The sequence below is a fragment of the Equus caballus genome, chromosome 29 (assembly GCF_041296265.1).
Source record: "Equus caballus isolate H_3958 breed thoroughbred chromosome 29, TB-T2T, whole genome shotgun sequence".
Lineage (NCBI taxonomy): Eukaryota > Metazoa > Chordata > Mammalia > Perissodactyla > Equidae > Equus > Equus caballus.
Window position 1 is genome coordinate 12,155,469 of NC_091712.1, and position 22,072 is coordinate 12,177,540.

The 22,072-nt window shown below is 40.5% G+C and overlaps 1 protein-coding gene across 1 annotated transcript in view; it reads left to right on the plus strand.

Annotated features, from left to right (window-relative positions):
- Nucleotides 1-22,072, plus strand: part of LOC138921419 (ral guanine nucleotide dissociation stimulator-like) — a 93,342-nt gene that overhangs the window by 5,750 nt on the left and 65,520 nt on the right. Inside the window, exons 4-6 of the mRNA XM_070255208.1 lie at nucleotides 17,654-17,748; nucleotides 17,915-18,097; nucleotides 19,704-19,901. The gene's annotated coding sequence lies outside the window, so the exon portion shown is untranslated. The remainder of the gene's footprint in view (nucleotides 1-17,653; nucleotides 17,749-17,914; nucleotides 18,098-19,703; nucleotides 19,902-22,072) is intronic.

Here is a 22,072-nt window from a genome sequence, read left to right on the forward strand (position 1 = left end):
CTTGTAGCTGCTGCTTTGCTAATGAACGCACGGGCACTCTAGACGGGGTCCCTTGCTCTGGCTGACTGGCTGAGCTTGTGAGCCCAGCAGGGGGAGGGGCACTTCTTTTGCATGTGCCATCCCATGGGTGTTCTCTCTTTGCCCTCGCTGTCTGTCCTGGCGTGCTGGCTTCATGAAGACAACCCCACAATAGCTTAGCCTCCTCTGTGGAGCTTTCTATGGGATGTGAGGGAACTTGGAGAGCAAAGGCATTCCCACAGAGTCTCCCCCCAGGCCCCTCTTTTCTCAGAGCTGTGCATGGTCCTGTGCCCTAGGTCATTGCTGGGGAGGGAGAGGAGATCCCCTTACTTCCTCCTTCTTCCTCCTGGGGGGTCCAGCACCTCCACCTTCAGACATAGGGCTGCATGGGTCTCTCAGATGTTTTTTGTGTTGTTTGCCTGTCCTCTGTTGGTTTATGAATGTCCTTTTCATTGTTTCTTAGGGAGGAGAGTCTAAGGGAAGAGCTCACTCCGCCGTGATGCTGATGTCATGCCTAGTCATTCTATTTTTTAGTTTTTGAGGAATCTCTGTACTGTTTTTCACAGTGGCTGCACCAATTTACATTCCCACCAGCAGTGTATGAGGGCTCCCTTTACTCCACATCCTCTCCAACACTTCTGTTTTCTTTGTAAAGATTGGCACCTGAGCTAACATCTGTTGTCTATCTTTTTTTCCTTCTTGTTCTCCCAAAACCCTCCCAGTACATAGTTGTATATTCTAGTCGTATGTCCTTCTGGCTGTGCTGTGTGGGATGCCACCTCAGCATGGCTTGATGAGTGGTGCCGTGTCCAGGCCCAGGATCCAAACTGGCAAAATCCTGGGCTGCTGAAGTAGCGCCCACGAACTTAACCACTCGGCCATGGCACTGGCCCCTCTCCAACGCTTCTTATTTCTTGTCTTTTTAATAATAACCATTCTGATGGGCATGAGGTGATATCTCATTGTGGTTTTGATTTGTATTTCTCTAATAATTAGTGATGTTGAACATCTTTTCATGTGCCTGTTGGCCATCTGTATATCTTTGGGAAAATGTCTGTTGAAATCCTCTGCCCATTTCTTGACTAAGTTTGTTCTTTTGTTGTTTAGTTCTTCATATATTTTGGATAGCAACCGCTTATTGGATAAATGATTTGCAGATATCTTCTTCCAATTGCTAGGTTGTCTTTTCATTTTATTGATGTTTCCTTTGCCATGCAGATGCTTTTTAGTTTGATGTAGTCCCATTAGCTTATATTTTCTTTTGTTTCCCTTTCCTGAGGAGACATATTCAAAAAGATACTGCTAAGAATGATAGCAAAGAGCTTACTGCCTACGTTTTCTTCTTTGGAGTTTTATGGTTTCAGGTGTTACATTCAAGTCTTTAATCCATTTTGAGTTAATTTTTGTGCATGGTGTAAGATAATGGTCTACTTTCATTCTTTTGTGTGCGGCTGTCCGTTTTCCCAAAAGTGTTTATTGAAGAGACTTTCCCTTCTCCATTGTATGTTCTTAGCTCCTTTGTTGAAAATTGGCTGTTCCTAAATGTATGGGTTTATTTCTTGGCTATCAATTCTGTTCCATTGATCTGTGTCTGCTTTTCTGCCAGTATCGTGCTGTTTTGATTAATACAGCTTTGTAGTATACTTTGAAATTAGGGAATGTGATGCCTCCAGCTTTGCTGTTTTTTCTCTGGAGTGCTGTGGCTCTTTGGGGACTTTTGTTGTTTCCAATAAATTTTAGAATTCTTTCTATTTCTGTGAAAAATGTCATTGGGGTTTTGATAGGGATTGCATTGAATCTGTAGATGGCTTTAGGTAATATGGACTTTTTCACTATGTTAATTCTTCTAATCCATGAGCACAGAATATCCTTCTATTTCTTTATGTCTTCTATAATTTCTTTCAACAATGTCTTATAGTCTTCAGTGTATAGGTCTTTCACCTCATTGCTTAAATTTATTCCTACCCACTTAATTCTTTTTGTTGTGATTGTAAATAGGATTATATTCTTGATTTTTTATTTCTGCTAGTTTGTTTTTAGTTTTTTGATGGATTCTTTAGCGTTTTCTATATGTAAAATCTCATCATCCACAAGTAGTGAGTTTTACTTCTTCCTTTCCAGTTTGAATATGTTTTATTTATTTTTCTTACTTGATTGCTCTGGCTAGGACTAAGAAGGGTGAGCGTGGGCATCCTTGTCTTGTTCCTGCTCTTAGAGGGATAGCTATCAGTTTACACCATTGAGTATAATGTTAGCTGTTGGTTTGTCATATATGGCCTTTATTATGTTGAGGTACTCTCCTTCTATAATTATTTTATTGAGAGTTATTATCATAAATATGTGGTGAATCTTCTCAAATGCTTTCTCTGCATCTGTTGAGATGATCATGTGATTTTTATTCTTCATTTTGTTAATGTAGTTTATAACATTGATAAAGAATACTGTTGTAATCCTTTGTATTTCTGTTATATTGTTTGTGATTTCTTCTCTTTATGATTTTATTTATTTGAGGCTTCTCTCTTTTTGTCTTATTCTACCTAAAGGTTTGTCAATTTTGTTTATATTTTCAAAGAACTAGCTCTTAGTTTCGCTGATCTTTTCTATTTTCTTTTTACTCTCCATGTCATTTATTTCAGCTCTGATTTCTAGTAGTTCCTTTGTTCTCCTGACTTTGGGCACTTCGTTTTTCTTCTTTTCTGATTCTTTTGGATGTATTGTTAGATTGTTTATTTGAGATTTTTCCTGTTTCTCAAGGTAGGCCTGTGTTGCTAGGAACTTCCCTCTTAGTACTGCTTTTGCTGTATCCAATAGATTTTGGTACACTGTATTTTCCTTTTCATTTGTCTCCAGATATTTTTCCATTTCTCCTTCAATTTTGTTGTTGTTCCAATAGTTAATGAATAGCACGTTGTTTAGGCTCCACATATTTGTGACTTTTCCAGCTTTCTCCTTGTGGTTGATTTCTAGTTTCATACCATTGTGGTTGGAAAAGATGCTTGATATCTTTTCAGTCTCCTTAAGTTTATTGGGAGTTGTTTTGTTTCCCAACAAACAGTGTATCTTTGAGAATGTTTCATGTGTACTTGAGAGAAAATGTATATCCTGCTGCTTTTGGATTGAATATTATATATGTATCTATTCAATTCATCTGGTCTAGTGTTTCATTTAAGGTCAACGTTTCTCTGTTGATTTTTCTCTCTAGAAGACCTATCCATTGATGTAAGTGGGGTATTAAAGTTCCCTACTCTTATGGTGTTGCTGTCAGTTTCTCCCTTTAGATCTGTTAATAGTTGTTTTATAGACTTTGGTGCTTCTACGTTAGGTGCATATATATTAATAAATGTTATGTCTTCTTGATGGATCATCCCCTTTATCATTATATAATGCCCATCTCTGTCTCTTGTCTTTTTTGGCTTGAAGTCTATTTTGTCTGATAGAATTATGGCTACATTCACTTTCTTTTGGTTGTCGTTTGGTTGGAGTATCGTCTTCCACCCCCTCACTCTGAGCGTATGTTTTTCTTTAGAGCTGAGATGGGTCTCCTGGAGGCAGCACATTTTTGGGTCTTTTTCTTTTTTTGTTTTGTTTTTGGGTTTTTTTTGTGTTTGTCTTCATCTTTATTTTTTATTTTATTTTTTTTAAGGGGCCTTCCCCCCTTTTTTTTTTAATTGAGTTATTGATTGGTTACAATCTGGTGAAATTTCAGTTGTACATTAATGTTTGTCAGTCATGTTGTAGGTGCACCACTTCACCCTTTGTGCCCACCCCCCACCCCACCTTTCCCCTGGCATCCACTAAACTGTTCTTGGTCCATAGTTTTAAATTCCTCATATGAGTGGAGTCATACACAGATTATCTTTCTCTCGCTGGCTTATTTCACTTAACATAATTCTCTCAAGGTCCATCCATGTTATTCCGAATGGAATGATTTTGTTCTGTTTTGCAGCTGAGTAGTATTCCATTGTAAATATGTACCACATCTTCTTTATCCATTCGTCTGTTGATGGGCACTTAGGTTGCTTCCACGTCTTGACTATTGTAAACAGTGCTGCAATAAACATTGGGGTGCACAGGACTTTTGGGATTGCTGACTTCAGGCTCTTTGGATAAATACCCAATAGTGGGATGGCTGGATCGTATGGTAGTTCTATTTTGAGTTTTTTGAGGACTCTCCATACTGTTTTCCATAGTGGCTGCACCAGTTTGCATTCTCACCAGCAGTGTATGAGGGTTCCTTTTTCTCCGCAACCTCTCCAACAATTGTTGCTATTAGTTTTAGATATTTTTGTCATTCTAACGGGTGTAAGGTGATATCTTAGTGTAGTTTTGATTTCCATTTCCCTGATGATCAGCGATGATGAGCATCTTTTCATGTGCCTATTGGCCATCAGTATATCTTCTTTGGAGAAATGTCTGTTCATGTCTCCAGCCCATTTTTTGATTGGGTTGTTTGATGTTTTGTGGTTGAGTTGTGAGAGTTCTTTATATATTAAGGATATTAAGCCTTTGTCAGATATGTGACTTGCAGATATTTTTTCCCAGTTAGTGGGGGTTTTTTTTGTTTCAATCCTGTTTTCATTTGCCTTGAAGAAGCTCTTTAATCTGATGAAGTCCCATTTGTTTGTGCTTTCTATTGTTTCCCTTCTTTGAGAAGGCATGGTGTCCGAAACTATCCTTTTAATACTGATGTCAAAGAGTGTACTGCCTACGTTTTCTTCCAGAAGCCTTATGGTTTCAGGTCTCACCTTTAGGTCTTTAATCCATTTTGAGTTTATTTTGGTGAATGGTGAAAAAGAATGGTCAATTTTCATTCTTTTACATGTGGCTTTCCAGTTTTCCCAGCACCATTTGTTGAAAAGACTTTCTTTTCTCCATTGTATGTCCTCAGCTCCTTTGTCAAAGATAAGCTGTCCATAGATGTGTGGCTTCATTTCTGGGCTTTCAATTCTGTTCCATTGATCTGTGCACCTGTTTTTGTACCAGTACCATGCTGTTTTGATTACTGTAGCTTTGTAGTATGTTTTGAAGTCAGGGATTGTGATGCCTCCCGTTTTGTTCTTTTTTCTCAGGATTGCTTTAGCAATTCGGGGTCTTTTGTTGTCCCCTATGAATTTTAGGATTCTTTGTTTTAATTCTGTAAAGAATGTCATTGGGATTCTGATTGGGATGGCGTTGAATCTGTAGATTGCTTTAGGTAGAATGGACATTTTAACTATGTTTATTCTTCCAATCCATGTACATGGAATGTCTTTCCATCTCCTTTTGTCGTCATCCAATTCTCTCAGAAAGGCCTTGTAATTTTCATCATATAGGCCCTTCACTTCCTTAGTTAAATTTACCCCAAGGTATTTTATTCTTTTTGTTGCGATTGTGAATGGTATTGTATTCTTGAGTTCTTTTTCTGTTGGTTCATTACTGGAGTATAGAAATGCTACTGATTTATGCAAATTGATTTTATACCCTGCAACTTTGCTGTAGTTGTTGATTACTTCTAACAGTTTTCCAATGGATTCTTTGGGGTTTTCTATATATAAGATCATGTCATCTGCAAACAGCGAGAGTTTCACTTCTTCCCTCCCTTTTTGGATTCCTTTTATTCCTTTTTCTTGCCTGATTGCTCTGGCCAGGACCTCCAGTACTATGTTGAATAAGAGTGGTGATAGAGGGCATCCTTGTCTCGTTGCTGTTTTCAGGGGGATGGGGTTCAGTTTTTGCCCATTGAGTATGATGTTGGCTATGGGTTTGTCATATATGGCCTTTATTATGTTGAGGTAGTTTCCTTCTATGCCCATTTTGTTCAGAGTTTTTATCATAAATGGCTGTTGGCTCTTGTCAAATGCATTCTCTGCATCTATTGAGATGATCATGTGGTTTTTATTCCTCAGTTTGTTGATGTGGTGTATCACGTTGATTGATTTGCGGATGTTGAACCATCCCTGTGTCCCTGGTATGAATCCCACCTGATCCTGATGTATGATTCTTTTGATGAATTGCTGAATTCTGGTTGCCAAAATTTTGTTTAGAATTTTTGCATCTATGTTCATCAGTGATATTTGGCCTGTAGTTCTCTTTTTTCATGGTGTCCTTGTCAGGTTTTGGTATCAGGGTGATGTTGGCCTCATAGAATGTGTTAGGAAGTGTTCCATCTTCCCTAATTTTTTGGAATAGCTTGAAAAGGACAGGTATTAAATCCTCTCTGAAAGTTTGGTAGAATTCCCCAGGAAGGCCATCTGGTCCTGGGGTTTTATTCTTTGGGATGTTTTTGATGGCTGTTTCAATCTCTTTCCTTGTGATTGGTCTGTTCAAATTGTCTGCCTCTTCTTGAGTGAGCTTTGGGAGATTGTAGGAGTCCAAGAATTTATCCATTTCCTCTAGGTTATCCATTCTGTTGGCATATAGTTTTTTGTAGTATTCTCTTATAATCTGTTGTATTTCTGCAGAGTCTGTTGTTATTTCTCCTCGCTCATTTCTGGTTTTGTTTATTTGAGCTTTCTCCCTTTTTTTCTTTGTAAGTCTGGCTGGTTTTGGGTCTTTTTCTTAACCTGTCCAGCCTCTCTGTCTTTTCATTGGTGCATTCAGTCCATTTACATTTAGGATGATTATGGATATATAGGGACTTACTATTGCCATTTTATCTTTTGTTTTATGGTTGCTCTATATTTCCTTTGTTTCTTTTTCCTTGTGTTTCTCACTACAATTTCAGCTTGACGGTTTTTGGTGATGTGTTTTTCAGTTTCCTCTTTTTTTATGTTTCGTGACTCTCCCTTAATTTTTGTTTTGTGGTTACCATGAGGTTTGTATAAAAGGTCTCACAGATGAGATAGTTCTTTTTCTGCTGATAGCATTTTCCCTTCATTTGACTAGGCAACTTCTGTCCTTTTCTTCTTCCCTTGCTATTTTTGTTGTCAAAATTATTTCTTTCTTTATTGTGAATTTGTTACCAAATTGGAATGGTTAATGTTATTTTTAATGCTTTCTTTCCCTTTAACATTTGCATCACAATTGTTTACTAACATGTTCTGATACAGAGTTGCAGTTTTCTGATTTTATCTATTTATCAACTTGTTTAAAGCTTTGCATCCTTTGCCTTTTCATTTCAGACAGGAGAGCTCTTTTTGACATTTCTTATAAGGCAGGTCTAGTGGCGATGGACTCCCTCAGTTTTTGTTTGTTCCTCACACTTTATTTCTCAGCTGCAGCAGTGGACCACCAGCTGTCGCAGCACCCAAGGACACAGAGCTGATTATTACAGTGTTGATTAATACAGTCCCTAAGTAGCTCTCAAATACTTGTACTTTTTTGCATCCTTTCTGAAACCACCCTAGTCGAAGTAAGCAACTAAGTAACTGGATGACTTTAATGACCTCATGTCTCTGATCCTCAATTTCTTGGTTTGTGAAATGAGGCAGTTAGAAGGAACACCAAGTTTCTTCCTTCTCTTTCTTCTGTGATTATCAGAATCTACAACTATGGAGAGACTCAGGGAAAAATCAATTCCAGTGCTTTGGGAAACCATCTCACTTTCTCCATTTAAATTAACTCTTGGGGTGACTGAGATTGTGCCTCATATCCTCTCATAGCACTGCTCTTAAGGACAGTCTCAGAATCTTCAAGACAACTTAAAAGAAGGCCCTTTCTCTTAAATAGGAATCTGCCTTATGCCATGTTTTGAGCTGTAGAAAATATTTTAGAATGAGATTCTAGTGTTGGTAACAAATTTATCTACATTGTTAATTCATCTGAAAGCTCCTATTCTTGAAAATGTCCCATGTGGAGGTAGAGAAGTTCCATGCAAAGGTTTAGTCCATTTTTGTTGACAATCTCTTGAGTGTATGTTAAAAACCTGGATAACAGGATAATGTTCATGGAGATTGGGGGGAGGGACAGTGATGAATGAGTTTGGTTGATTTTCAGCAGTAGTAAGGTCAAAATGAAAGCATTATAAAAGAAGAGTAGAGATTCAGGTCAGGGCTTTCTATGAAAAAAAAGTAAAAACCATAAGCAGATGGAAAAAGTTTAAGTGACACAGTATGGCAGATTCCACTGATGAGTTTAATAGGCAGCCATTTTAGTGGCAGAGAGAGTAGACTGAAAAGTGAGGAGAAGTTTGGAAAATTCAAGGGACAAGAACCAGAAAAGCAAGGAGTCCCATCCTGCCCTGAGGATTCTTTTGTTCTGAAGTGTGTTAGCCCAGCTGAGGGAAGACCTGGGGAGGATGTCGTAGATCCTCTAAAAGGGGCATCCATCAGCTGCAGGAAGATGTGCCATCTCTCCCCAAAGCTCATTAGCAGATTGGAAGTGCGATGCTGCATTACTCTGATTAGCATTAATTTTATAATTCTAGGCAGAGAACTTTCCTCCACATGAGTCAGCCTTCACACAAAAACACAGACTCACATGGTGTGGATAAAACACAAGTAACCTTACTGCTGCTTCCCATCTTCCAAGGACCCAGTGGGAAGGAAAACGTGGTTCCCTAGCAAAGAGGGGAGTTAAGGGCTGGAGTTTTCCAGCTCTCCAAGCTGGGTGCAGGTCCCACAAATCGGGGAGAAGTGCAATGCCATCTTTCTGGCAGACCAAGACTTTGGGAAAACTGGGTCCTTCTGATCTGGTTAGGGAAGACACAGTACTTCCAACAGCCACTGCAGCAGGGCAACAGCAGCATTACAAGTGAGATGAGGAACGTTACCTCAGAGCCTCCCAGGGAGAGAGCATTTAGGCCCCTACCGTTTATTGGGATAACTGGTTCCTGGCCCTTTGGAAAATACCCAGTCATCCCAGGGCTAGACTTCTCAGGAAAAGTAACTTGCCAGTCCCTTTTAAATTTGCAACTAAAACCTATCTACACTTTTATTTGTTACATATATTGTTGGGGCTTCATTTCAAAACGCTATATTACAAAACTGTTTCAGATACCTTTAAATCCATGGCAGTGACTTTCAAATTCTTTTGATGGCAACTCACAAAATAAATCTATAAATTATTTTTTATCATAAATCAGTATATACGCACACACACCAAAAGAATATAAAAATTTTATGAAACTGTTCTTACCTTTTTACGTGTAATACACTCTAATATTATCTATTCCATTTTGTTTCATTGTTTTTTAAGTGCTTGTCACACCCTCTAGAATTATTTCATAATCCACTAATGGGTCAGGACCTGCAGTTTGAAAAACACTATTTTAAAATTATTGCTTCCAGGTACCCTAGCCGGTAGTCTGGTATCCAGATTTTTAAAAGGCTTATTAAAATGCATCATCAAAAAGCAATATTTGCTAAAGGACCCTCAGTCTCTATAAAGAGCACTGTCTTGGGGATTCCAACCATAAGTTACCAGATAAATAACCAGCTTTCCTTTGCAGAACTGAGATGTGAGCTCAACACCAAGTAAAAATGACATAAAATCAGAACAAAGTTGGAAAAGGAGGACCACCTCCAAATGCAATATGTGGTCCTTCTGGGAAACATGCAGCAGCCTAGAGTGAGGTGAGGGGGACAAAACAGAAAAAAAACATTAATGGAGAAAAAATCAAGCTCGTAACTGCTGTCTCCAGGCTTCACAAGGTGCACTTGTACTTCCAAGCCTAAGAGACAGAGTGATGTTCAGCATGACTCCATAATCCTGTGGCCTTGAGAACTTCAGCAGACATCAGGTAAGTCATTTAAGGATAACTGCAAATTAAATTAGTTCATCCTAATTACGCAAAAGTGATAAATTCAAATAAGCAAGGTAATTCAATTCTGAATTAAAAACTTTTTCAATCACTTGACATCTCAAATCAAAGCAAATGGGTAATGTTACCAATTATATCAATTCGACTCTATATTTCAATACATAAACATATGATGAACAATTAAAATTCTTATGTGATATGCATTTAATTTGTTAACATTTATGCTACAGTAGGGAACCACACTCGAGAAACAGGGTCATGTCCTTGAAAACCAAAGAAGGTTATCACAAAAGAGTCTTTGTAAGAATCCAGCAACAGAATGAGTCCCCAAAATCTATTAAGTAAACTATCCCGCAGGAAAAGTGAGGCAGATCACACTAGTAAAGGCAACACTATGGAAGCTTATGAAATAGTTATCAAGGGAAATATTTGATACATAATAAAAATATTTAGTTTTAGGAAGCAGTATGATAGGCTCTGATATGGTTGCACTTATGAGTACAGGACTTTCATAGGAAGGAAAGAAATGGAAATTCACTGAATGTCTGTGTTTTGTCATGCATCACTAAATACCTTCGATTACATTATAGCATTGGAAACTAGGAAGCAGAAATGTTAAATAACTTGTTGTAGGCCACACAGTAATAAATGACAGAACTAGGACTTAAACTCCATCTTCTAATTACACATCCATTATTCTTGTCACATCAATACCACTTTATCCTGAGCTAGTACTCAAAATATGATAGTGCTTAAACTATTTGCTTAAGCATTTCTTAGGATTTCTGATCAAGGTCAATTCAAATTCCAATTTCAAGGCTAATGAATAAGAAAGTGACCTTTAAAAGGAAAAAAAATACGTAAAAAATATCCAAGCATTCCGGGTGGCATTATGAATCTTCAAACTTTCGATATTCTCTGTGTCTCGTGTAAGGATGAAAAAAGTTATCTCTTGCTGTATAACAAAACACAACAAAGTGGAGTAGCTTGAAACAGTAACTTGTCTCTTATTGTTCTGTGGATTGGCTGGGATTCGCCGGGCAGTTCTTGCTTGGGGTTTCCTAGGAAGTACAGTCAGATGTCATCTTGGGCTGAAATCCTCTTTGCCTCTATTGTGCTGGATGTCAAGATGGTTCATTTCTGTGTTTGCTGAGGATGCTGGCTGTTATCTTATTCGGGGCTGCCAACTGGAGGGCCTGCATGTGGCCTCTTCGTGTGACTTGGGCATCTCTCAGAGTGGTGGCTGGGTTCCAAAAGAAAGCATCCCAAGAGGAAATATTCCAAAAGACCAGGCTTCTTACAGCCTAGCCTCAGAAGTCCCAGAAAGTCACCTCCACAGCATCCTATTGGTTGAGCCAGTCACTGAGGCCTAGGGGGAGGGATGTAGACTCCATCTTTTGATATGAGAAGCAGCAGGCAATAAGGGAGGGAGGGAGACTGCCCATGTCACCTTAGTCTTTAGCCTCCCATCTGGCATCTCTACTTTACCCAACTGAGTTAGAAGGGGAAATAGATGATACAACTACAATAACACAAATTATTGTGTGGTGTTTCTCTATCTCTTTGGCACTCTCTCTTTCTCTGGAAACACAGCACTTCTTGAATGAATGGATAAATGAGTCTCTCCCTTTTCCTCTCTACTCTTTTTTTGCCTCCTCACCTTTCTTTTCTTCTTTTTAACTGCAGATGAAAGGTTAAAAAAAATGTTTTAAGCAGCAACATACTCTAATTAGTAAATCTTATAGTTAGTTTCTACTCAGATCTCCCATTTGATGTCTACCTGCCTGATTCAGTCATCGTCCTATCAGGGAAGGTGATAAGAATGCAAGCAAAGGAGAGAAGAGAGGGAAAAATGGGAAAGCAAAAGTAGATTATCAAAGGAAGAAGGAAAATATAAATGGGAATGGAAATAAATCAGGAGCACTGAACACCGTTAAGCCCAAATGGCTGAAAAGACAAAGGGAAAGAAGCAAATTTTTCCCTTATGATGCTGCATCCATCCTTCCTTCCTTTCCAATCCATGGCCGCCATCACCAGCCTTGTCTAACCTTATTTCTTAATGCCTGAATTTTTGCTATATCATCTTACCTAATCTCCCTGCCTAGTTTTTACCCCTTAGAAATCACCAAAAATGGGACCAGCCCGGTGGTGTAGAGGTTAAGTTTGTGTGCTCCTCTTTGGCGGCCTGGGGTTTGTAGGTTCCCATTCTGGCACAGACCTATACACTGCTTATCAGGCCATGCTGTGGCAGGCGAGCCACGGATGAAATGGAGGAAGATGGGCACGGATCTTCCTCCAAGAAAAGAGAAAGAAATAAAATAAAATAGATCATCAAAAACACTCCTTTCCTCCTGGTGCTCTCAATTACAAAAAAAGAAAAGAGAACACTAAATGACTTCTGAAGGATTAAGTCCAATATAAACATTTTAAGAATTTTCATAATCTGACCTAACTTTCCTTGCCACTCTTGTTTCTCAAGTCTCCCATATGTGAAACTCTTTACTCAGCCAGAGCACTCTACTCAATGTATCCAAATACACAGAAAAATGAGACTAGATCTCACTATTACATCATGAAAAATACAAAACCTGAATCAAGGAAAATAACAGACAACAAAAATATTACATTACAGAAAGCAGTGTGGTGACATTATAAGCTTATAATTATAGCGGTTATGGTCCAGCTCACTTCTCATGAATACAGCCTTCTCCTTTTGTCTTCTGTCCTTTGCCCTAAGGATCCTATCACCAGGAGCATTCCCTGCCGCTCTCTGTCTTCCTAAATCCTGTCTCGTCAGGACCCACAATATTAACTGACTAATTTGGAAGAAGTGTGATTAACAGAATTATTCTGGACCTGAAGTCCCTTATTAACACTACAGCATCAGATTTGATTCTCGATGGACACCAAGTCACTCAAATTCCATCTCAGTTTTTACTCTGTAGATTTGTTCAGTATACGGTTGATTAAAGGACCATTCACCCCAGTTTGGTAGATAATTCAACCAGCCTCCAATCCAAAGTTTGTATAACTTTGATTTGTAGTAATTACAAACAGTAATTACAGAAACAGTTAAAACATTCATTGCTAATATTGTAACTCTTTGGGAACCTCATATAAATGCAGTTTTAAAAAAACAGGATATTTGAAGATAGTAACATACACCGTGATTAACAAGATTTTGTGGTGAGAGTAGTTTATTGTCAGGTATAATTAAAGCTGTAGATGCTATTCTGAAAGTACAGACTTTAGGGGGCAAGGGAAGAGAGTTTTTGAAGCAAAGTACAAATTAGGAATAATTACAATGATGGTTATGGAATGTCAACATCCATTTCATCATGATGAGCTCAATCTCCTTCAAAATTCACTTGAGTCTGGGAAAGCATTAGTGTAAGACAAAAGGCAGCTTTGGGAACAATACCTTTGAAGTATTAAGGAGTAGAGTGATTGGCAGTCAGCAAACATAAAAATGGACGAAAGAGTAAATGTCTTGATCACCTACGGAAAGTGTACACTTCAAGTATCTTATTAAAAAACCAGTTTTCTTTTTCATGTCCAATGTTGAATGCACCTGCAATTGTTGTTTTTTAATCTATTTTGATCCCCAAACTGGATATAACTAAATGTTTTATGGGAGTTTATAAAGGTGATGAAATTATAAAGAAAAGTAAGTGAAAGATTATCAGACAGGAGAGTGGAGGCTTCTGGGGTGATATCAACATTGTATGATTTGACATGAGTGGTGGGTCTGTGGGTGCTCACTTCATTCTCCTTGTTTATGGTTTATGCGTGTTGCTGTTTACAAAGCAGTTATGTAGAAAATCCGCTGACACTAATACCTTCGACAGTTCATTAGCCCAAGGGTGTCTGTTATGCTTTAACCAGGGCTTTGCTCACGTTCCCTTTTGCCCACATGAAGCCAGTTGTGCATTAAGAGATGACACAAACATCTCTTGAAACAAGAGATTTCTTCTTGTTTTCTAGAAGAAATAGCGAAGCTGGTCTAGCGCTTGGTGATATTTCCAAACAGTCCTTTGGTGAATGGCCGTGAGAAGATGTCCTTCTTCAGCCAAGGATGAAGTCTTATACTTTGTATTATTTAAAGTACCTGATGCCATGCTACACAACTAGTGTGTGTGCATCCATTCATCTGACAGATATTTATTGACTCACCTACCAGCTGACTCCCTGGGAAGCCAGAGCAGTTTGCCAACTAATATGGTTAATTGGGATTTGATAAGTGCTATAAAGACACCAGAGATTCAGCAGTTTCTCCCAGCTTTCGAACTTATTTTGGCTAATGGATATCACTCCCACTCCCATTTCAATCTTACACAGGGATGCTAGAATAGGATTGAGCAGTCAGAAGGTGGAAACTTAATAAAAATTGAAAGTCAGAGACGGGAGGGAATGAAAGCAGGAGAGGAAGAAGGAGGCAGAGACTGGACGGCCAGCAAGGCCTCAGTGCCCTGCACAGTTTAAGCTGAGCCAGATATTCTTCCTGTTTCCTTGCTTGATCTTTGCTTGATCCTCCCTCTTGCCAACGCCCTCACCTGGAGGAGTCAAGCCCAGCACAGATGCCACTGAGACAGGTCAAAGCCAGGGAAAGGTCCTGGGATCAAAACTTGGCTAAGTATGATCCAAACTTCCAAGCAGTCAGAAGTAGAAAGAGCCAGAAGATAAACCTAACCCATTTTTGAAGGGGTGCCAAAGGTGAAAAGCAGGAAAACCAAAATTACTCATCAAGTCTAAAGGGGGAGCACAGAGCCAGAAGCTGAGAGGAGAAGAGGAGTCAAGCAAGTCAGTGCCAGGTAAAAACAGAAATAGAGAGTTGAAAAAAAAAAAACAAAGCAAAGCAAAATGAAGGGTCCAGACAATAATTGGGAGCATTCCTTGGGGTTTGATAATGGATTTTATGTGTTAGCTTAAGTTAAAAGCAAAAGATGTGAGCGGGTACCTTCCTTCCTTCTGACATTATCTCCCACCTTATCAACAGTCCATTGTTACCAAGGCATTAACAACACTTACCAAACAAAGTCTAGAAGCCCTTTGGGCAGTCTTGCTAAAAACCATCTTAGTCTAGACTGATTTGGCCTTGAGGATGACCACATCTCCTCAGGACAGTTCTCCCTGGATTCCTTCATTGGCTGTTTTGGGAAATGACGCACTTGGACAAATGGTCTACCTAAATGAATGATTCAGGTCTGAGCAGCATGAGACACTGGCAGATAGGAATGCCTCCCTTAGCAGCAGAAAATTCAGCACTTACCACGTCCCATGCGGCATGCTCTCCCAGAATACTTTTAATATGATATCCCAGTGTATTTAACATTTTAAAATTACTCCATTTGGTTAAAATCAATTAGATTTTTTTGAGGATCTTGGTCTTTCTCCAGCCCAGTTTAAACCATAATTTCCTGAAGACTAGGATTATCTCGCCATGTTCTTTTTCACGTCCCCGTCGTTTCTAGTCAAGCCTCAAAACATGAAGTCTGCACTGTGGGTTCATAGCACCTCAGAGATCATCTCGATTCTCCCCATCCCACAGTGGGAAAGTGACCTCAGTCAACGTGGAGTAGAGTGTTTAGTCTCAGCCTTAAAATAAGTGTTTTCTTTTTTATTGTCTTTTCTTCCTGTCTGCTTTTCAGAGTAGAAGCAACAGTAATTTAAACTTTTCTGCTATGTGACCTACACTCCACAGGTACCTTATAATAGCTGAGCCAGGGCTTAACAAAGGAATTGGGTGTGTGTGGTATTTGTGTGAGCATGTGCTTGGGTGTGTGTGGTATTTGTGTGAGCATGTGCTTGTGTGTGTGTGTGTGTGTGTGTGTGTGTCACAATCTGATTGCCGATGTGGGATGGGAGATGGGAAAGAATGTTTAGGCACTTGTGTATTTATATCAAAGAGATGGTAGGACCCACAAAAAAGAATTCATTTTTTGTGATGTTAATGTTATATTTTGGGGGGAGGTTTTGGGGGAGGAAGATTTGCTTCTAAGGGGTGGACTCATATCTCTGTGTGGGGAGGCTCAGTTATAACGACAACTGAAGTCTCTCCTGGCGTTGGGATATTTCATTCTCATAGGGAGAAATGCAATGCTCATCCCTCTTCCCTCACACCCCCACCACCACTTCCTTGGTGCCCTTCCAAGGTAGGGCCCTTGGTGCTGGCTGCTCAGTCCTCCCCCAGGGGTGGCTTTCCAAGGCCAAGAGGGCCAGAGAGGGCTGCTGCCAGAGATGCTTCTGTTCTGGCTCCTTCTCACTCCCCTTCCTGTCTGCTGGGGCTTTTGGTGGCAGCACCTAGTCCTGATGGGGTTAGAATACCACCCTGGAGTGGATGGTGTGTGCATCAGCAAGCATCCAGTCAATTCATGAGTTATCCTCTGCGTGAGCTGGGCTGTGATGTGCGGTTATCTTCCTGCTCCCATTGTACACTTGACACACCAGCTTTCTCTCCAGACAGTTGTTTGATCACTAACTACTTCGAATATCATGACCATAGGCTCATTTATTTTTTTCTGTTTTAAAGGATGGTGCTGGTGTGCACAGGGAGCAGCCACGTCAATTCACACATTTGCCAAGGTATCCGATTGTGAGCTGCCTGTCAAGGTGCTGACTTTAATAAAAGCTTATTACCGTGAGCATTATTTAGCATTTATGTGGCTCCTCACAATTGTTTACCCATTATTTCTCAGCGCTCCCCTGTCCAGGTGATCAGTGTTAGCAACTCACATTGTAGAGGCAATAAATCCGGGGTCCTGGAGAGGTTTTAGTAATATCCCCAAAAGGACACAAAGTGAATAACCACAGAACAGTGACTTTCCTGGAACCTCTTGAAACTGGCCTGGACCCCTCTCCCTCTAGCATATTTGGCGAGTTCACTCATTCCATCATCTGGTTTGCAGACCTGCACAGGGTGGGCTCTTCTCGCAGATTGCAGCTCAGATACCCTGAGGCCTTCCCTGGTGACCTTATCTACAACAGCATCCCCTCCCCAAGGCTCTATCACATTCCTGTGTTTATGGACTCCACAGAGCTTAGTGCCACCTGAAGTTATCTGTTTATGTGAAGTTGTGTGTCTTTGTGTTTGTTGTCTGTCTGCACCATTCAGGAAGGTCATCACTATGAAAATAGCAGTCTTGCCTGGGTTGTTCATTGCTGTGTCCATCCTCTTTGTTGAAAGCACCTGTCATTACAGTAGGCACTCAATAATGCTTGTTGAGAGAATGACAAAGACAGACCCTGTAAATACTGTTACTCACACGTCATTTTCTTTGCCTTTTCATCTCTTTCTGGATTTTCTGGCCATAGTCACACATACAGTCAGTTATTCTCAATTACGCTGGAGCTAATGATCCAGGCTGTGGATGGCCCAGGTCCTTGGCTTCCTTCCCTCTCTGGCTTCCTCTCCTCTGGAGATTCCTCCAGATCTTTCGGTCTTTTCTGGCCTTAGTTGAGAGGGGTCGAGAGGAGAGTAGGGCAATGAAAGTCCTATTAGACAATTTTGCAAGTTCTAATAGCTTTTGACAGGTACAAAGTTGAAATTATCGATCTTAAGATTTATTTTTTACCTTATTTGTGGATTTAAAAAAATGCCTCTGTTTTATATATGCAGTACAGTGAAAAGTGCTTTGAAGAAGTTAAAAGCACTGTATAAATGTAAGAGAGAATTATGTATGCATGTAGTCCCATTAACCTTGGTAATTGAGACTTGGTTGTAGATTTAAAATATAATTAGTTTTGATAGAACAGTAGCTCACACTTTTCTAATGGGTAGAGCCAGACAAGGCTTAGAAAACGTGCCTTTGGTAGATTTTATTTTTGAGCCATCAAATCAAGACAAAGCTTACAATCCCTTCAGAGGCTAAAAGGGTGGCAGTAGTGGTGATTTCTCATCAACAAGTCACAATAGGCAAATGGTCTTAAATGATTGAATTTTCTTGCTTCAAATTTCAGGACAATGAGAATACAGTTTCCTCCAAAAAAATCTTAGGCTGATCTTGGAAGAAAGACCCCCTGGATCATCTAAAAATAAAGTTTTCTATTTAAAGGTTGGTTTTAATGCTCGTTATAGCCCTATGTGCTACCAGAAAATGGTTTGCCTTTTTGTTTTAAACATAAGGAATCAATGTAATGCCTTATACCTGATAACCTGTGCTGTTGTATTTGGTCCTCCCTACAACTCAGTCCATAGATATTATTGTTGCCACTTTATAGGTGAAAAAACGGAAGCAAAACCATTAAGTGCCTTCCCCAAGGTCTTAAAAGAAGTCACCAAGAAGGTGGTGTGGCTCAAGTCTCCTGACTCTAGTTTACTATTCCCCACAATAATGTTGGAAAACCACATTGGAACGGGAAGACTCATTCCAAGTACTGCTGTCACACCAGCAAGCTTCAAAGGTCAGGCAGATATTTTACTTTACGGTTAAATTGGCCACGTTTGCTCAGTGTGTACTATATCCCAGGCCCTGTGCTTTGCCCTGGGAGGATTCAGAGAAAGTAAAAGACGGATTAGACTTTCCTGGCTCTTACAAGCTGGTGGGAATGGGAGACACATACATACAAACGTGGAAGGGCAAGGGGGACAGTGCACTAAGAGAGATACACAGCTCTGTGGGAGCAGGGGAGGAGCAGTCTCTGAACACGTTCCAGGAAAGGGGTCACCTTCCATGCCAAGATGAACTTTGCATGAATAAAGATTTAAGTGAGGACAGATTGAGAAGAGTGAAGAGGGGAATGGGGTGTCGACCAAATTTCATCCACCTGCAATTTTACCTACTCAAATTTTATCTACCACGGCAAGAAGTTAGTGTCTAATATTTTAAAATTACTTTTAAATACAAGTATTTGCGTATTAGTTATATAAATAGAGGTAAACACCAGAACAACTATGATAGAAATGGCTCAAGTGGTTTCCATGGGGAATAGAACTGGGGGGATAGGAAGGATTGGGGTTGTGAGGTGGGGGAGGGCCTGCCATGGTTCTTTATAAAGCCTTCAGTACTATTTGGTTTTAAAGGCACAGGTATGGATTCCTTAGATAAATATTAATTTTTCAGTGAGCCTTAAAGAATGAGCAAGGTTTCTACAAGGAGAGGGAGGAGGTGGGTATTTCTAGCAGAGGACCCAACATTAACAGAGAGAGGCGGCAGGAGAGCAGAGGGAAGAGCAGGTAACCCATTAGGATGACTGTGGAACACACCTCCCTGCGTGGGGACACATGAGCTGGTGCTTGATTGCAGAAGGCCTTGGATAGAAGGGCGCGCACAGACACACACACACACTCATGTGGTTGTCGGCAGGAAAGCAATAAAGGGTATTGGGCAAAGGGGTGATATGCTCAGAACTGAGCTTTACGTACAGCAGTGGTTCTCACCTTGGAGATTACCTTGCTTGTTAAAATTGCTGGGCCCCACATCAAAGTTTCTTCTTGAGTAGGTCCAGAGTGAGGCCCGAGAATCTGCATTTCTAATAAGTTCCCAGGCAATGCTAATGCTGCTGGTCTGGGAACCACAATGTGAGAAGCAATAATAGAGTAATCTAGCAACAAGGAGAAGTCGAGACTAGAGTAGTGGGAGAATGAAGGTCAAGGGACTGTTCCACTAGGACACAGCAGAAGGAATGGGGCCCTGATGGGGAGTGACGGTGAGAAAGTCCAGAACAGCAATCAAGAGAACAGACTGACTGCTTCAAAGGATAGAGGACCACTGGGCCATGTTCTGGGTCACACCAAATCACAAATCACTGTTAAATCTCCAGTGCTTGGGCCAAGTATGCCAAGAAGCACCTGAAATTCATTTTTAAAGCAGCAATCCTGTCTAGAAATTAAGCTGTGAGTTTTACCTTACTTTCCCTTTCTTCCCCATCTCTAACGTCATTCTAGTGCAATTTAGGTTACAAAAGCATCTTCCAGGGAGAGCATTCATATCTGCACGTGGTCAGAAAGTGTATCTGTCTGTATATATAAAATCGTATTAAAGCTGGTTTCCTTATTATTTCATTTTAGAACATCCCTGTAGCTAAATGGTGTTCAAAGTAAACATGGAGAACAGAAAGCATCCATCTCTACCTAGTGGGGCAAAAAATGACTGAATTCCCATACCATATAAATACCCCAAGAAAACACAGAGGAATCCTTGATCCACCCAGCATTCACTGAGTATCTGCCTCGTGGCAAGCACTGCGGATGTGCTTGGATACAAAGGTAAATAAAACGTGGGCCCACTCCCAGCAGTTCAACATCTAGCAGTCTTTGTCCCATGCTCTTAAATCTTGCTAAGGATTGGGTTTTGTTTGTAATAGAAATTCTAAAGCAGGGACAGAAGAAGTTATCTTTCCTAAATTGCCCACCTCTGTTGTCTAACTATTCCACTGAGGAAAACACTTGGTCCTGGTCTTGGTCCTTCGCTGAGCTCAGATATGTTTTGCTGACACACAGAGTCTGGGCAGCATCCAGCCCCCCGTTTACTCCCTGGTCTTTAAGTCTAGTAAGTATTTTATCATTTACACCTTTCGATGTCCAAAGAGAGTGCCGCTCGGGGTTTAAAACATGCAATTTCCTTTACTACCTCCCCAAATAATGGGGTCATTTCAGGACCAGGACAGTTTGGCACTGGGACGTGTTTCCCAGAAGTACTAATAGTTCGAGAGAGGAGCAAGTGTCTTCACATCTGCAGGTCTGGGTGCCGAACTTTCTACTGTCAGTGAGAATCATGTCCCAGTGAAAATGTAGAAGTGAACCAACCCTCAAAGGGATAAGGTGACAGGGAGTGGTGTTTACTTGAGTCAGAGAGTAACTGAAAATGACTTCTGCAGCTGGAATAAAACAAAGGGTTGAAGGTCAACTTCCTCTTTGATTTTGGCTAGTCAGCAGTTCAAGCAGCCTTTTCAAATGTTTCGTGTCTGCTGACTTGTCCAACTCTATAAAAGACCCCACATCTTGCACCAACCTGTACCTCTTGGGCACTGGAGCGAAACAAAAGGAAAAATGTTCCGACTTATTAGAATTAATGAAGTCATGCCACTCACATCCGTCCACGTTACTCCACTTTGGTCACCACCATTGTGGTCCATGCTGATATCATTTCTCTTGTAGATTACTGCAGTGGCCTTCTCACTGGTCTCTCACATCCTGTTTACCCCATCCAAAGCATTCTTCACATTAAATCACTGTAATTCATTAATTCACAGTATTAATTCACAGTAATCTTTTGGAAACTCAAATAATACAACTAAAATCTGAATACCCTACACATATAAATAAATCCTAACTTAAAAATTTCCCTGGCTCCCCATTGCTCCAAAGACTTAACTAGTTGATTTGGCCCAGAGAACTCTGCTTAATCTGTGCCTCCCACGCTTTTCCCTCTTCTTGTTGCATCACATTCCTCCCTCCTCACTCTCTCTGCTCTCATCACCCAGATTCCTCTGCCTGGAACACTTCTCCCTCCCTGCTTTGCCAAGTTGTCTCCTACTCACCTGTTACCTCTTAAGCCTTATCAGCTCCTGAGGGGTGGGTGAGGAAGACCCTCTTCTCCTTGGTTAGGCCCAATCCCCATGTTTTAAACTCCCTTGGCACCGACAACCAGCTCATGAACCCTTCATAGAATGTAACATGGGACATTTACACAATCTTGTATGATTAATTTCTGCCTGATCTCCCCTCTAGACTGTAAGATCCATGAAGGCAGAGACTCTACCTTTTTGCTTACCATTGTATTCCAGAGCCTGGCATAGTGTCTGGCACATGTTAGGTACTAAATAAATTCATTCTGAAGGAAGGAAGAATGAATGAGTGGTAAATTGATACTTCTAAAATAATAAAGAGGAGGCCTAGCATTTTAAATGAGTGATAATAATGGGTAGCACATATTAAACTTCTAGTGTTAGGTAAACACTGTTCAAAACTCTTTACTCATTCATTCCAGTTCGTAGGACCAACCCTATCAGTACACATCAGTATCTGCGCATAATAGATGAGATCTGAGACTCAGGCTACTTGTGCATGGCCAGGCAGCCAGTGTAAGGTGAAGCCTTAACAGTTGTCAATATTGTTACTCTATTTATTACTATTCTCACCTTGGTGGAGTTCCTAAGAGTGCCATCGTCAAAGGGGGTGGTGTTGGGCAGGCAGAGCCCTGCCCCCAGGCCTCTGAGCGCCTTCTAAGGCTGGGCCTGGAGTGAGAGTTTGGGGGGCCAGGGGCTGTGAGGGCCTGCCCACCGTAATGGAAATGGCACATGGAGGAAAGGATCCTTCAGGCTGGGCAGTGGGGAAGGTCACTCAGGCATCCAGAAACCTTCCTCAGAACCTGTCTTTGAATTAAATCTCAACTCATATCTTCCAGAAGCCCGAGGTGAGATGTCTGGCCATGTTGC